Genomic DNA, 16552 nt, shown 5'->3' with positions numbered 1-16552 from the left:
CGATTTAATGTTGAATTGAGTTGTTTCCCCCTCCTCCTCAAACTCCAAACTCAGGCAGGTTGCCTGCAGGCTGCTACACAAGCACAAGACAAGCACATCATTATACTTTGACAATGACAAGCAATGGCGAGTCCTACACTGTTGATCAGTTGTTTATAACTGTCAGTTGTCTGTCAATATAAAGCTAAGCTTGTTATCCTGAAGACAAAAACTCACTGCTGCAAAAATACAAACTCTGCAGTTGGAGTTCAGTGACTGTCAATCTCTGCCAAACTCTATTAACATACTGCTCAATTAAACCATTAAATATCTATGCCTTCTAAAAGATTATTAATGATTTGTTTCAACTCATAACCAGACACCAACTAATTCTGCAAACATTCTGTATTAATTTGAGCGCTAATTAATGTGAAATGGGCAACAAAAACAGATCCAGACTGGAAGGGCAATTTGAAAGGAGAACATGCTGGCTGTAGCGCTGTTGTCGGAGAAGCCGGTATTTAAACTTCGCCTGCCCCCTTAGCTCGGATGATCTATCATGGTCATTTTATGATTTAGTACAGTAAATATATTACATATTTCTCCTCTAAATGCATTAAATGTAAACTGCTAAGAAAGTACAAAACCAATGTGTCCAGGCTCATAAACAGCCTTTCATATCCTTTGGTAATGGAGCGTGCTATGAATGCACGTGAACAGTCAATCATTGAACAGATGTTTTGTTTAGCTGCACAATAACACAAACAGCATAGAATGAGAAAATGAGTGCAGACAGTCAGGAAAATGTTAATAAAAAAAAGACAGATCAGCTCATTTTTTCTCAGTCTATTAAGTCTATTCCTTGTGTGCCTTGATAAATAAAGTGGAAAGCAAATTCAAAATTAAGTCACTGAGTTCAATCTTTTTGCTGCTAATCATTAAAAAATCATGAATAATTATTGATATCGACTGAAAGGAATACATTTGCATTTCATCTGAACTATTTGTTTCCAATGATAAAGTGTGCAGGACAGACACTTTCATAGTCATAGAGCTTCTTCCAACAGTCCATTATGTGCACAGAAGTGTGAGTGCACATATATGTGAGCGCACACAAAAAGAGACAAGGACAGATGAGATGAGTGGTTATAATAAAACACTCTGGTTAGTGCTAAGATGAAAATTGCTTTATGGTACATAATTTAGAGAGCCTTCATAATAGCAGAGTAATTTAGCAGAATCCCACTTGTTCACTATAGAGAGTGCTGATTGTATCTGTGGAGAGGAGAGTCCCCCTCCTCTGTTAATCCCAGGAGGATTGACTGCTCACTCACCATTTCCCTTCACCTCTCTGCCCCACTCCTTCTATCTCCACCACACTAAACTGAATCACGAGATAAATACTAATAACAGTGTTGGGAGTCGGCAGGAAGCGTGGGTGTTATCAGCGACAAAATTACACCTCTATCTGGCGTAATCTCCCCTCAGCTCGATGACAGCGGGGTCTGACATTCCACGGTCATCAGCGTAAAAAACTCTGAATGCTGAATAGCAATCACCAGCGGGAACACACCACAAACTAGACGTCCAGCCGGGTGGTGCTTTCATCTGCACCATCGATCCACATGCCGCGCACATATCCACCCTACTGTTCTTTCTCTCCAACCCCTAATCCTCATCATCCCTTACTCGGAGCAAAAGCCAAAGTTTGCTGAGGCAGCCAAGGACGACTGTGGGTCTCATTAAAAATGTTGATGAGAACGCTTCCACTGGAGTTTCCTGCCGATACAAACGCATGTGATGAGGCCTGCATGACTCCTCAGGCTCTTGTTTTACACAGCATTTTTTAAACACCCCAATCTCAGCATTGTGCAAAACTAAATCAACTCTGGCTGTTATAGAGGTTTCTAATGGTGCATGGCTGATTCAATAAACTGGAAATGTATCTCATGACTGTTGTGTCACCTTTAATCTGCATTTGACCTAGTTCCTAACACCCAAACAGGTCAAATCACCCACACATGCATAACTAGGGATGAAACGATTACCGGTTTCATGATAAACCATGATAACATTTCTGGCAATTAGTATTACTCTTTCAAATTAAAACCATGTTTGATTTACCCCACTAGATGGTAAATGCTCTCTAGCATCAACCAAAGTTAGCAGCAGTTACTCAGATGCAGGCACAGCATGCAATCTGTTTTTATTCAGGTCAAAATGAAGTCAAATGAAAACTGACAATGGAAAGGACATGATGCCAATTCAAATCATTGACAGGTTTTCAATCTAAAACTTGGTGAAATTAATTCAGTATGTTTGTAAGTACTATTTGAACATTTTCAGCACATTTAAACAAAACCATGATAATACTGATAACCATGGTAACACATGTATACCAATTAATTTCTCTATTATGGCTATTACTTTTTATTCGAAATTTGAAACATTCAATCAAACGTTGGGGGGACACTCCTAAAAAGTCACTACCAGCTTGACCTATTGCAGGCCCTATCTGTCAACTAAGTGAGTTACTACAAAAATGGAGGACATTAGAGAACAAAGCCCTGTCCTGAGCAGACACTCACAACACCAATGCTATTGAGAAGCAGTGCGCAGAAGTACTGTGTGATTTCAAATTCATCCAAGCTTAACTTTCAGAAAAAGTGACAGCGCTAATCTCTGTACATGACAGGGAAATTTATTTTCCTGCATAAATATACTCAACAAAAATATAAACATAGCACTTTTGCTTCTGCTCCACACACACATTTTCTTCCAGGAGGGCAAAGTCATGACCCACCCTGCTCTGTCTCTAATTGGCTAGCAATCATTGCTTTTGCTGGTTTGGTTGGTTAGATTTAGGCATGCTAAGGATAGGGCAAGAATATCAGCGTCAGCCAATCAGAGGCAGAGAAAGGCAGGTCGTGAGTTTGACCTCCTGTGAAGAAAATCTGGTATCTGTAGCCCATTGTGAAACAGCCATAGTTAAGAGCCTAATAAATGCATTTTTCAAGATAAAACACACATTTTAGACTGACCTTTCACGGTGACCAGGCCAAGGCACACCTGAGCAATAATTATGCTCCATTAATCAGCATCTCTATCTGCCACACCTTTCAGGTGGATAGATTATCTTGACAAAGGAGAAGTGTTCACCAACATAGATTTGAACAAATTTGCAAACAAAATTTGAGAGACATAAACCTTTTGTATGCACAGAAAACGTCTTCAGTCTTTTACGTCAAATCAAGAAAAATGGGAGCAAAACCAAAAATGTTGTGTTTATATTTTTCTAGAGTATATATAAGCATTGTTAGAATACAATGTAACTCTAATGTTAGAAGACGTGCAGGACTAATATAGTTTTTTTGGAAATTTTATTAGTAGCCCAGTTATGTCACTACAGAGGAAAAACCACCATGTAGCAGAAATAGCAGACTCTTCATGAGAGTGTCATAAATTGCATGTGTGTTCTGCCTCTTTAGTGGAGTAAGGAGATAAAACTTCAGCTAGTCAGCCAGGCAGGATTGAGGAGGAGAGGGGGAAGATAAAGTGTTCCAGTTTATCAGAGACAGACTGGTGACTCGACACAGTGAAGACCCTGCGACAACCTGCTCATCTCAACACTGTCTGGATCAATACTCTGCTGCTCAGCCACGGGGGATGCTGAGCTGCTTCTGTGCACCTAAATAGAGTCTGAATAGGATAGCTAGGACTGACGGTATGAGAGAATCTTTAGTACCCTGAGGCTGTACATACCTGTGTTAGCCAGTTTTGCCGCAAGCCAGGGTGCTATCCTGGCAAGGTTTCACTTTATGGCAGTTTGTAGAGAAGACGGTATACTTTTGATTGTGCAGCAGCCTCCATATGAATCTAGCCTCCCATAATCCTATCTGCTTGACCTTGTTTCCCCCAGATTCCTGGCACAAGTGCTGAGACTGTGGCTAACATCACAATATGCTGGACGTTCTCACTCAATCTCAGCTTGAACGGGCCCAGAAGGACTGTGTACGGGTTTACAGCTGCAACCCAGGGTCCCAGAGTCAAGAAGCAGTGACATCAGCACAATGAGTCACCACCATGATCGATACAGCTGGTCCCTCAGACAACATCGCAGCCCCTGTGGCTCAGCTGTTTATCATGCACACGGGGCTGGTCCCCGTCTCCTCCTTGGCTCAGTTCCCTACCACCTCCCTCTCTCACTTCTGAGAACAGAGAGCCACCCCCACCCCCGTCCCTCCAGAGTTCACTGGAAGTCTGGCTCAGCATGGAAATGACATCACCGAGAGAAAGAAATGAACGGAGTAAAGAGAGAGAGAATACATTGAATACAGTGAAGTGCTCTGTTATAGTCATGTACGCCTCTCAGCGTCCACCCTCCACTCCTCTGCCAGAGACGGGCCGGCCAGCCGTCCCTCCCGCTCTCCCCAGCTGCCTGCCTGCTGCCGTCCAGAGTTATGAGGTGGTGATGTCATTGGTTGTAATGTCTCTTGCACTGAATCTGACTAGTCATGGATTCAGTTAGACTGAAAGAAACCTCACAGTGAAAATATTTTTTTCCCTTTATTTTTTTCAGCTGCCCAAGCCACAACACGCCTTTATGCTGGTGTGCCTCCTAAACTCTTAATACTTTGGTACACTTACAAAACATTTTCATACACATTTTCAAGCCTTTTTATAGCAAGTATTTGGATTTTTAATGCTTTAAGACTACTTTTAGAGATGTAGTGAACAGTGAGGGTTGGAAATTGACTAGGGGTATGCGAGTAGACAAATATATTGGTTATCTACCACTTTTTTATTTTGCTTTTGATTTTTTTGACCAAACGAAAGTTGGTGACTGTTGTAACAATGGAAAGACAAGTAGAAGGCAACATGCACATGTCTTTCTCAAGACAGACATTTTGGTCACAAGACACCCAACCCTCAATCTTTAATATTCTAAAAAATGCACAAGAACATTCATGACACTTTTTTACTTGTTGATTCCTTCTACTGGGTCCCAATGTTCTTCCCTTCTCCCTTTAAATTACAGTGCGATACAGCAGCAGAGACAGCCTGATAAAACAGTAAAGTGTGGTTACACTTCCATAAAGGGTGAGGTTTGCCTCCTCTGTTGTAAACTGCGACAGTCCCACTGAGATCTGAACACACACACACAACTCCCATGAGCCTCACTGTGCTACGCTGCAACCTCGCAGTTACTTGCAGAGTACAGTACAGTCAGATGAGTTTGCAGTTCTGCAATTAAGGCTGCTGTGAATATCATAGTGATGAAACATTATATGACACACAGTTCATGTTTGTTAGGCTATTTTTTCCCGATCTTGCAGAATTTTTCAAGATGCTATGAAGGATGTATGAAAAAGAAAATAAGATCATCACATTGTTAAGAATAAATAGTGAAGGATTTACTAAGTAAATATCTTTTGGAGGCATTTAAATTGCTTAAACAAACTGCTTTGAAAGGCCTTGGGGACATTTAAAACAAACACTCCAGTCTGAACAACCCTTGAACAAAGCCTGGGAGAGTTCTCACACAACTCTGTGGTATAGTGGAGTCCCCTGGAGCCTTCCAGTTGCTGGATTGTCTTGAAGCTTAATTACACAATAAGTAAATACAAACATTCACACAGACACTAGTAAGGGTGTAAATCTATGGGTGCTTTTTGCAAAAACACACTGTTTAATGTATGCAATACACCTTACATTGATTTTGTGTGTTCTTTATTTCACTGCGCTCACTTATTTCTCATTTGCTGAGCAAACTGTGGTCCTCCATGTTTAATTCTACTGCCAAATTATATAGCCGATACATAGCATGAATATTCCACCAGCCGAGATGTATCCACCATCACAACACACACACTCCAGCTTACAATCCTACCATTATAATTCTAAAACAGTATGTCTACAATCTCTGAAAGGGACTATCAACTCATTTCGCTTTCTAAACACGCACCAGGATTTCCCTGTATATCTGTTCTTAAGCTGCCAAAGTAAATGAAAATCACCAAAATCCTACTTTTATATGCGGGGTTTACTTACAATGCAATACTGCACACATTTTGCTTCACATTTAGATTAATACAGTAAGTACTTCTCTTGCTGTCTGTCCAGACTTCTGGAGTGAGGATAAACAGTAAAATATTTCAGTAAGGAATGACAGGATCCCTGGTCTTGATCCCTGCAACACAACTGATGAGCCATGACATATGAGCTTGTCCAGATCTGACTGAAGAGCTGAGCTGACAGGCTGGCAGATTGATCTGGCTCTTGTTCAGTACAGGTGTGATCTATACAGGACAGCTGGTCGTCCCCTCACTGGCCCCCGTACTCTTGGAACAGGATGAAAACTGTGAATCAGGGGAGGCTGTGCTTAAGGTTACACACACAGCTGTCACCTCCTGCTGAACTCCCCTCAGTGAGGACTGCTCAATGAAAGTGTGCGAGCGAGCACTGCATATACGGACTTGTCGAGACTGCTAAAAGACTGGAACTAGAGTCAGAAAGGTCACTGTGCCAGCTGTTGAAAAGAGAAGAAGTCAAGGGGAAAAAATAAATCTGAAGGTGTGTGTGCAAGAGATAGTTTAAAGGATGTCTGAAAGAATCTTCTCAATAAAGCAGAACAGGACAGTCAACATATGTTGAAATGATGATTTTTAATCTGCTCCTGCTCTCTACTGAACGACTGGAAAACAATATCGATGATTGATAGATTTAATACTTTCATAACTTGTATCAACTTGTCTTTAGTTTATCTTAATAAAACACTCTCTGCACTACATGGCTATACAAGTAAAGCTAAATGAGATGAAGAGTCTTCGGCCATGCTAGCAGCTGTTGGGCTGTATACAGGTAAAGTGGTATTTTGAGTAAAATGCTAATGACAGCATGCTAAAAAGCTCACAATGACAACACAATGCTTACATGCTGATGAAGGTAAAATGTTCACCATCTTAGTTTAGTGTGTTAGCATACTAACAGTAATTAATTAGCACAAAGTACACTTCAGGCTGATGGGAATGGCGTTTTTATTCACGTTTCGTGTTGTGCACCTTTGAGGTCAGAATGTGGAAATCTCAACTGGGAAATTCCAACCTCCAACATCATGCAAAGCATCAACCCACCATTATCTACCAACGTTCATGCTAATCTAACCAACAGTCAGCGAAACATTTCACTAAAAAACAAAAATATTAACCTTCATGGTGGTGCTAGAGGAAAAGTCAAGAGATCACTGAATTCATGAGCATTACTCCTTAGGGGGCCGCAAATAACTACAAAATTTCATGGCAATCTATCCAATAGTTGTTGAGATATTTCAGTCTAGACCAACATATAGACATGCTGATATCGCTATCCCTATAGCCACACTGTGAGCTTGATTAAACCCTCTATACTACAGTAGGTGTGAAAAAGAAACATCAAAAGGATGCTAGACACAAGCTTCTGTTATAAATGAATGCAGATTCATTACACCTCTCTTTTAAGCAGTGGCTATGGCTGGTGTTACATGTAATATGTACTGCACTGTAAATAGAATATATTAATTCTTGAAATATTAAAGTAGAATTTATAAAAAAAAGAGAGAAACCCCACTGCCCAGAAATAGACGGGACTTTGTTTTTAAGTAACTTGCCTACAATGAGGCCTTATTTGTCTATAAAAACGACGGCATAGTGAGTGACTTACTGTCTGCTACACTGTAAAACAAAAACCGCAGAGTATCACATCTCCACAGGCAAGACCTGCTGTGGAGCCAGAGTGTGGAATGCAAGCCTGAGGCACATGAGATGAACAGCAGGGAGAAAAATGGAGAGGAAAGAGAGGAAAATTCAACAGGAAATAGTTAAGTGCTTAGTGAATTATTTATTCTCTCTATTGTAGTGGTTGGCTTCCTGCTGGTTGTGTTGAATTTTCAATAAGAACCCTCTTTATGTCCGCAGTGATAAACAAGCAGCACTATGGGATACAGCAGGCTGTGTTTGAGTGGAGTGTGGGTACTGCAAGCCAAGCTACAGTCCAAGGATGGTGATGGTAGGGAAGGGAGGAAGCCCACGTATGGAGCGTGGCCCTGGTTAATGGCTGATTTGAGAAGTAATGGAGAAAGAAGTCCAGTGGTGGGTTTTCCAATTTTCCAGCTGTGCTGTTTGAGTATGCTGTTCAACAATGAGCCACAGGAACACTAAAAGCACCCAGTCCACTTACTGAGTAACTAAATGAGATACAGTGGATGCTAAGTGCTCAGTCCACTTACCGTCTATTGTATTTCACTTAAAAGATGAGTAAATGAGACACAGAAGATGTTTTTCAGGTTGACAATCAAATTATCAACGCAAACTGACACATCCAAATACTGGATGTCTTAAGCCACTCACTTCCCAATGACTTCTGAAGTCCTAAAATAAACATAATGGGCAAATAACTTTGACTTAGTATCTGAGCAATTAGATCAGGGACTACAATAAACTACAAGCCATTTTTAACTGAAGAATTATGAGCCACTTTCTATTTCTTTCTATTTAAATGAATACTTAACTGAAGTAATAGAAAATAGCTAACTAAGATCATTCGTATAATAACTAAGAGTGAAACAGTAAAGGATGATCAGGATAAGTCTTCCTCGGTTCAGCACGCCAAACAGTCAGAATTGTCTGTTTATATCTACTACTCACACACGTGGAACAACGAGTTTTGTCCGGAACATTTTGGCAGTGTACCAGTTGTCTGTCAGCTGTAGCATGCTACTTGTCTAAGGCCGGTTAGACAAGCTCATGTAGCATCACTACTCCCAGTTTGTTACAGTGAAAATGGACAAAGATTAGTCTCGAACTGCGCCGACATTGTTCAGCTGAAGTCGGTTTTGTCTGTGGAAACAAAAATGTGATAGCTTCTCACTGTAAATTCAGACCTAAGCAATAACGGAGTGCTTATCACTGTAGATAAGTGACTATACTCAGTTTGGAGAATGCAGGACTAAAGCATCTGATCAAACAGCTTGAACTCTGGTACAATGTACCTTCATGTGTGCATGTCCAGGAGTCGTACTCTTTGATTTGACATGTTGCGTCTGCACTATGATTTTGATTTGTCCTCTACACGACTTCATGCCACGCCAGCAGCATTTCAGAGGCAGAGCATTCTGCCTGCCTGACTTGACTTTTTTTTCTAACGCAATGATGCCATGCCCAGTGAAATCAAGCCATTATGGTGAGGCATTATGGATATTTATTTGTTTTTGTAATTTATATTGACAGTATGTCCTTACAGTAAGAAATATGGTCAAATCTTATTTTCTACATTTTGTTTTTGCTGCTGTACCAAAAACTTGCTGAACCGTGACCCTAAAACCAAGGTATATACCAAACTTTGAATTTTGTGTACCGTTCCACCCCTAATAATAACGCTCAATTATGTCTCAATATTAGAACCCCAAATTGTTTTTTCAAACACTTCAATGTTAATGACATTTTGTAGAATTTTACCATTATGTCACTGCTGAAGGAAAAGTTTTGTTTCTGAGAAAGACACCTTCATCTGCTTCTAGAAATCCACCACAGCCGATATTTTACACTATTAATTACTTACACAAACATACCCTTCAGTATGTCAATGACTAGTAAAGCAACCCCACCAACCATGGGTCAATGGCCAGGAGCAAATATCAATGTGGTGATGGAGGCGTTCTGTGTGCTGGGTTGCATGGAAACAGACAGCATGGACAACCATGCCTAACAGAGCGTGGCCAGGCCACACAACGCGAGGTGATCTATAACGCAGATCCATATTACAAAACAGCAAACCAGATCCATAACTGCTTAGTGGGATCGTGTTTGGTCAACCATGTTTAGCCTGCGTGTGACAGAAAAAACACAACTAAAAAACAAACAAACTTAAAAACCAATCGCCTGCAAGTGTCAGTGCCATCTGCTTTCAAATCTAACCACAGAAGCGACACAGTAGACTGATGATTGAAAATACACCTATAGAGGGAAACTCCTGCTCGTTACCCCTATGACTCATGAGATTTCACTCTGAGATACAGGTACCCTCTTCCACTTTCTCACTGTTTTATCACTTTTGTTTTTTGTTTTTTTTTTGGAGCCTGGAAAGCTAAAGGGGGCGAATAACATTCAACATGCAAATGTGGTCTGATTTCCAATTGATCAAACAGTCTCATAAAAGTCTCCTCACGCAACACTGTCTGTGTGACGCATCTATAGTACAAACTGAACTGAAACTAGAATTATCAGTGGGGATGAAAATGTGTTGCATAAAAGCATTATAAGAAACAAGCAACATGTAGAGACACATAACAACAAAATCCAGCCTAATCTCCAGGTGACACACCTTGCATTCTTGAGTCTGTTTATTTGTATGGTGCTGTGTTCTTATTACACTGGATTAAAGTCAGACAACACGACAGCACATCCAAATATTTCCATCATATCTAGACTGGAGTTTAATGGGTCAAAACCATAATTAATTTACACCAAAACAAACATTTTATTCATGCTAGAAATACCAACAATACTGCTTTGCATTTCTGCTTTGATGCATGCTTGCACTAGTTTGTTTCTAATATAGTGGTTTGATGCAATGGCTGGTCAGGGGTCATGTAAGTTTTGCTTTGTTTTCAAGGCAATCAAGTCTGTATTTTCATGCCACTTAGGAAGACATTCAACAATGTGATGATGCACGAGCTATCATTTGAATCTTCTGTCACGAACAGCCATAAAACTGTGGCTTAAAGCAATGTTTAGCAACAGTATTTCGCATATGCAAAGTCACATGGTCGAAACGCTACAGCACCATAGCAGAAAAATAGACCTTGAGGCAGAACAGTGAAGGGAAACAAACATAATGTTTTATAGTCATAACATAGCTTAAAATAAACTACTACGCTTGTACTCAAGGCTACTGAGGTTAGAGCAGTCTATTCACAGTTCCATAATTACACAGCTCGCAGATGAGATGTGGTGGATGATGTGTAGATACCGGGGGTAGTGGGTCAGTATGAAGCTTTGAAGTGCTGCTTGTTGACTCTGAAAGTTGAGTTGTCTAAATGACAGGAGTTTCACTAACATTTAGCTTTTCTAGCAGGAGGAATGATGCCTCTTAACAAGAAAAATGCTGGTATGCTGCTATTTACTGAGTTCATGAGCACAGTAGTTTTCGTTCAAATACTACTATATAAGGCACAGACCTTACACTGTCTCATTATGATGCAATCTAATAATGTTTACAATGAAAGAAAACAAGTCTGAGAAAAGTGTTTTAGTTTCAAAATTCTGTAGTAAGTTGTTCCTATATTGTCATTTACCATGATTTATTCAAGGGCTACAGTACAAGGGTTCCTGGATAATTTCACCAAATTAAGGGAAGGAATTCTACTGAGGCAGTTTGTACAGTATATAAAAGGGACATTTCACTCCAAAATTAAAAATACAGATTTTTCCATGTAACTGTAGTGCTATTTATCCCTCTTAAATTATGAATAAATAAGTTAGACATTTAACATACTCATATGCAGAGAGAAAACACAAGTGGTGCAAATATTGACAGCAACATTACTACTCTTATATCTAGACAATCATTCTCCCTCTATGTGCTCAAGTTTGCTTATTTTCTGTATGTTAGGAAACTGTTACTGTGGATTACCTTGAGTGACTGGGTCATGATTTCTGGAAAGACACATTGCAGCTGAGTTTTTCAAATGTATTTTCTGGTGCTTTGAGTACCACACACCAAGTGCCATCTACTTCCATTATATTCCAGAGAAGGAAGATACCTCTATGGCTGAAATCTCCAAATTTTGGGGTGAACTGCCATTTTATTTACAGTAATTTTGCATATATTCAATTAATTAACCACAAGCTAACGGTGAGCTGTGCCAATACATGAATGTTATTTGCCAAGTAAGAGGTGCTTTCCCTCCAACACCCTGTCTAATAGTGGCAAAGTTAACTACTGATGCATGTGCAACAGAAATAAACAGTAAATCCTGGCAGGGACTTTCTGCAGCACCACACAAAGGAAGCTGACTTCACCTGCTGTGGTTATATTAAAAGCTCTTGAGGAAAAGGTCTGTCTTTTTAGTATGTTATTTAAATTATTTTCACAGTATTAATCTATAGTCAGTCATTCCACAAACTATTGTAGTTGAGAAGTTCTCTGGAATAAAAACCATCCACACGAGACGTACACAGGGCTCTATACTGTGTCAGATGTAGCCTAGAAGGTGGTGTTTTGGAAGAGGGTGGGACCATTAGGCCTGTGTATTGTGTGGTGGCATAAACATTTACAAGCCTCTAGCCTCAATGCCCCCTCTGTTTAACTAAGAAGCCAACAAAACTCCTTCTTCCAAAGCTCTCTCTGACCAGACTTAACAGCATCTTTTCTCCCATTTGTATTTCTCCGTGGCCCTTTAACACTGCTGCCGCTCTGACTGGTGGTCGGTAGCATTGCTGGTAGTGAGCCCACACATTTCCTCCTTTCTAGTTACTGTGTGGTGACAGTGAAGACCACATTGTTTGTCCACATTTGCGGGTTTGATTTTTTTTTTTTTTAATCCAAATACACTGTTGGGACTGATGGTGGCTCAGTTGCCATATTAACCCCTACCCCCAGGCTTGTTTTAGTATTATTACTCATTTATTCCTCCGCTCCATTGCCTTTGATGGCCAGTCTTTCACACCCTCCCTTTCATGTTAGCGTGTCTACATGTAATTGCAACTAAATTAACAGTGATTTATAAGCGACCCTGCATGTGGCAGCCCAATGAGCACACACAGTACTGCAGTATACCACACTGCATTGACTGTAGGCTGTGACTGACCTTTAAGTTATTATGACTATTCAAATAATACCCACTCTCTGCTAGTCTTTCTGTATGGTTTCAATATGGGTTGAGGTCTCATAGTGGGCACTGGGCGAGCTAATGGAACTGGTTAATGGGAGCAGTTGGCACAGCAGGTCACTGGGGTTGTATTGAAAGCTATGGAGGCAGCCCCAAGGCCTAGGTCATTCAATTGTCCCATGTACAACAGACACACACTTACACACAATGCACATCCACATCCCCAGACAGAAACAAATGAGCACACAAAGAGTCTCCTCTAAACTATTCAACCACAAGCTAAAGGTTGCAGCGGGGATGCCACAGGGCCCGGTTTTCAACAGCATCGACAACAAATAGAACAAGGTCTGCAGCACATGAGCAGGAAAGCTTTTGATGCCCCAATTGTAAAATAGAAAAAAAAAAGCTAGAGAGCTGCACACACTGTTTGGCACAGTGACAAAGGGGTTGTGTAAACTACAAAGTGAAGTAGGAAAGGTGTGTATCGCTGCAGGAAGGGAAAGGGAGAAACGGTGGAAACACTCAATATCAAATAACACTAACATATTTTAATATTACATCGACATGTTCAGATGGGCTAATTTACTGCATTTTGGTTCTAAATTAGTTCACCTACAGAAGTAGCATCACTGTGTGAAGAGACTAGAGAAGATAAGCTCATCATAGCCCAATGAAGAGGAGTGGTAGTTAAAAATTAAAAAAACATTCGTTTTTAAAAATTTGTTTCAGTGTCTCACGGTGGTGAACCATATAATTAGACAGCTCAGTTAAGACTTTCGGACAAGAGGTCTACCGAAATAAATACCCTCAAGTTTAATTGTTATTTTTACTGTTACTGAGGTAAACGGATTAGTTGAAATGACTGTAATCAGACCTGAAAGAATTAGTTAATTATCTATTAGTCAACTAACGGAAATATACTTACAACTTGTTTCATAACTGATTAATATAGTTTGAGTCATTTTATCAAACAATAACCTGAAATATTCCCTACTTCAAGCTTTTCAATAATAAAGCCGCAACAATTAGTCAAATAATCATTTAGTCAATCGAAAGAATATTATTTGTCAACTATTTTCATGATCAATAAAATCATTTCAGGTTTTTTTTTCAAGCAGAAATGTCCAACACTTGCTTGCTCCAGCTTCTGAAATGTGAGGATTTGTTGCTTTCTTTGTCATTTATGAGAGTAAACGAAGAATCCTTAAGTTTTAAGACAGCTGGTTAGACAAAAGAAGATGCCACTATGAGTATTTTCCACAATATCATGTCATTATATAAATAATCAATTAATTGTCAAAATACTCTGTAGCTTACTTGTTAATAAATATTATTTCAGCCCTATTCAATAGAGATGATTTCTTTGCATTATGTAAATGATTACATATATAGCACTTTTATCCAAAGCACTTTACAAGGTTTTGGCTACTCATTAACCCACTCACCACTGACAGCAAACTACCACACAGGGTGCTGGTCTGACCATTGGGTCAGTATCTTCCTTAGTGGATGACCCGCTGTACCTTCTGAGCCACAGCCCCATGTGAGAGCAAACAGCAAATCGTTTGGTTTTTGAGTGTTTGTGGTGCAAAACATGTAGGCTAATTTGATGACATCACCTGGGCGTTTTTAGCTATTTCCAGATATTCTGAAGACCAAGCAACTAGTCAGTTAATTAGGAAACAATCAACAGAGTAATCAATTAAAGTAATTATTTGTTGTAGTGTTAATTCTGATATTGATTGCACACCATGTTGCTGAGGCAGAGCAGGAATGACAGCTCATGACTCCAGTGATGTGACATGATGAGGAATGGGTGAGGCGACAGACAGTGACACACCTCATCTACACCGTTTTATTGGAGGGCAGGGCGAGCACATTTTAGGTAGAGGGTTGGAAGTGGGAAATCAAACAGAACACACACACACACACACACACACACACACAAACACACCATCCTGGGTACCCCTCCTGTTCCTTCCCCCCTGACGCCGAGGCCACTGGCACGATTTCCTGTCCCTTGTCTCCCTCTGTGAGAGCCGCTCCCTCTTTTCTGGACAAAACTTTACAGTCTGGAGCAGCCCGGACTCAGAACCTCTGCCTGTAAAGCTCACCAGAGTAACAATTTACCTCACCTAAACAGAGGTAAAGCCTAATAGCAGGGCTGGGACGATACACCTAATCTCCTGATTCAATACTATCACAATACTTTGGTGCCAATTTCATATGTATTCTACAAGAACTGCGATTTGTTATTTCAATTTATTGCGCTTTTTTGTTTACTTACTTTTTAAACCCTAGACCATGAGAAAAAGTTGAATCATACACCTCTAAAAACTGTATAGCATAATTCATATTTCCAAAAGGAATGCACATTACATGTCAGTCAGTCTATCTGAGTTTTATTTCAGCAGCATTGTTGATATACTGCAGATAAAAGTAGTACTAAGAACTAAACTGCTACATTTACATCTTCCTGCGCGGCAAGAATTGAACAATAATCAAAAATATGCCTGAAAGTACGGGTACACATAATTTCATGTCAAGCATGTGAATTAAAATTGATCAATTTATTATGATAATATTACCTCAAATTGATGAGCCACTAGGAATTAACATATTGATGCACTAATGGGAATTCCCTTCATGTTTTAGCATCAAGCTAACGGATAAGGCATTATTTAGGGGTCAGGGCTCAACAATAAGGCCTGTCCGCTTGCACAGGGCAAACAAAATGCCATGTCAGGCAAAGTAAACCTGGCATGTCACTTGTCCAACTGCGCATGTTCTGAAAAAGAATTATTAAATTATTATTACTACTGAAATATTTTGATAATTGAATTGTTTAATTTAATTTTTCATTCAAAATCGAAGAAAATGCTTTTGTAAGCCTCTCAAACATGGAGATTCCCTGCTTTTCTCCATTTATTACCACATTAAACTAAATATCTTTGCATTTTGGACTGTCAAAAAAAGACATTTAAAGACATTACACCGGACTTTAAGAAACTGGGACGGGAATTTTTCATTATTTTCTGAAATTCTAAATATACTGCAGCTCTAGATTAAACATGGCAGTTAATTTTAGTCTTTGTTGTTATTTGACAATTGCTAATAAATAAAATAGCAAGTAAAAAAATCACTTCAGGCAAGTAGATTTAAAAAAATAATTATTGATGAACCCAGAAACTGATCTATTTGTTAAAATAATATTTCTGTGATTGCAACGCTAATTTCCATTAGCGCTCTAATCAGTATCACAATACTGAAAAGAATGTAGGTTTTCTTGCAAGCCTTTCTAATAGTACATTGCACACACACATGGACATAGACAAAGAAGCTCACTGCAACACACAAGCACCTGACAGAAGAAACATGCTCAAAGCAGTCTGATTCTGTGACCTTCTGGCTGCAGCGGTTTACTGAATCCTCTAGCATCCTTTCTGAATCAACTCTTTCAGCAGAGAGAGAGCAGACAGACTGGCAGGCAGCAGGTTCACCTTGGGTGAAACCAATAGACTAAAGAACCACAAAGTGCTATAAATACCCAGCTTGTCAGTATCTGTAACATCAAGCAGCACCAGAACAGAGACACTGCGACAGCTAAAAACCCTGTGATCTACCGAGATGAATCCAGAGTTCTCAGTGAACGGCAGCTGTTTGGCGAGAGAGCAAGAGGCAAACAGGCACTATAAAGCACTTGAGATA

The 16552-nt window shown here is 39.8% G+C and overlaps 1 protein-coding gene across 7 annotated transcripts in view; it reads right to left on the bottom strand.

Moving 5' to 3' along the window:
- The window catches only part of rapgef1b (Rap guanine nucleotide exchange factor (GEF) 1b), a 63245-nt gene that overhangs the window by 34188 nt on the left and 12505 nt on the right, over positions 1 to 16552 (bottom strand). The gene's annotated exons all lie outside the window — the stretch shown is intronic.

Source organism: Lutjanus erythropterus, chromosome 20 (assembly GCF_056507025.1).
Source record: "Lutjanus erythropterus isolate fLutEry1 chromosome 20, fLutEry1.hap2, whole genome shotgun sequence".
In the NCBI taxonomy this organism is placed as follows: Eukaryota; Metazoa; Chordata; class Actinopteri; order Lutjaniformes; family Lutjanidae; genus Lutjanus; species Lutjanus erythropterus.
Note: the sequence above shows the minus strand (reverse complement) of the source record. Positions and strands in the feature narration are given on the sequence as shown.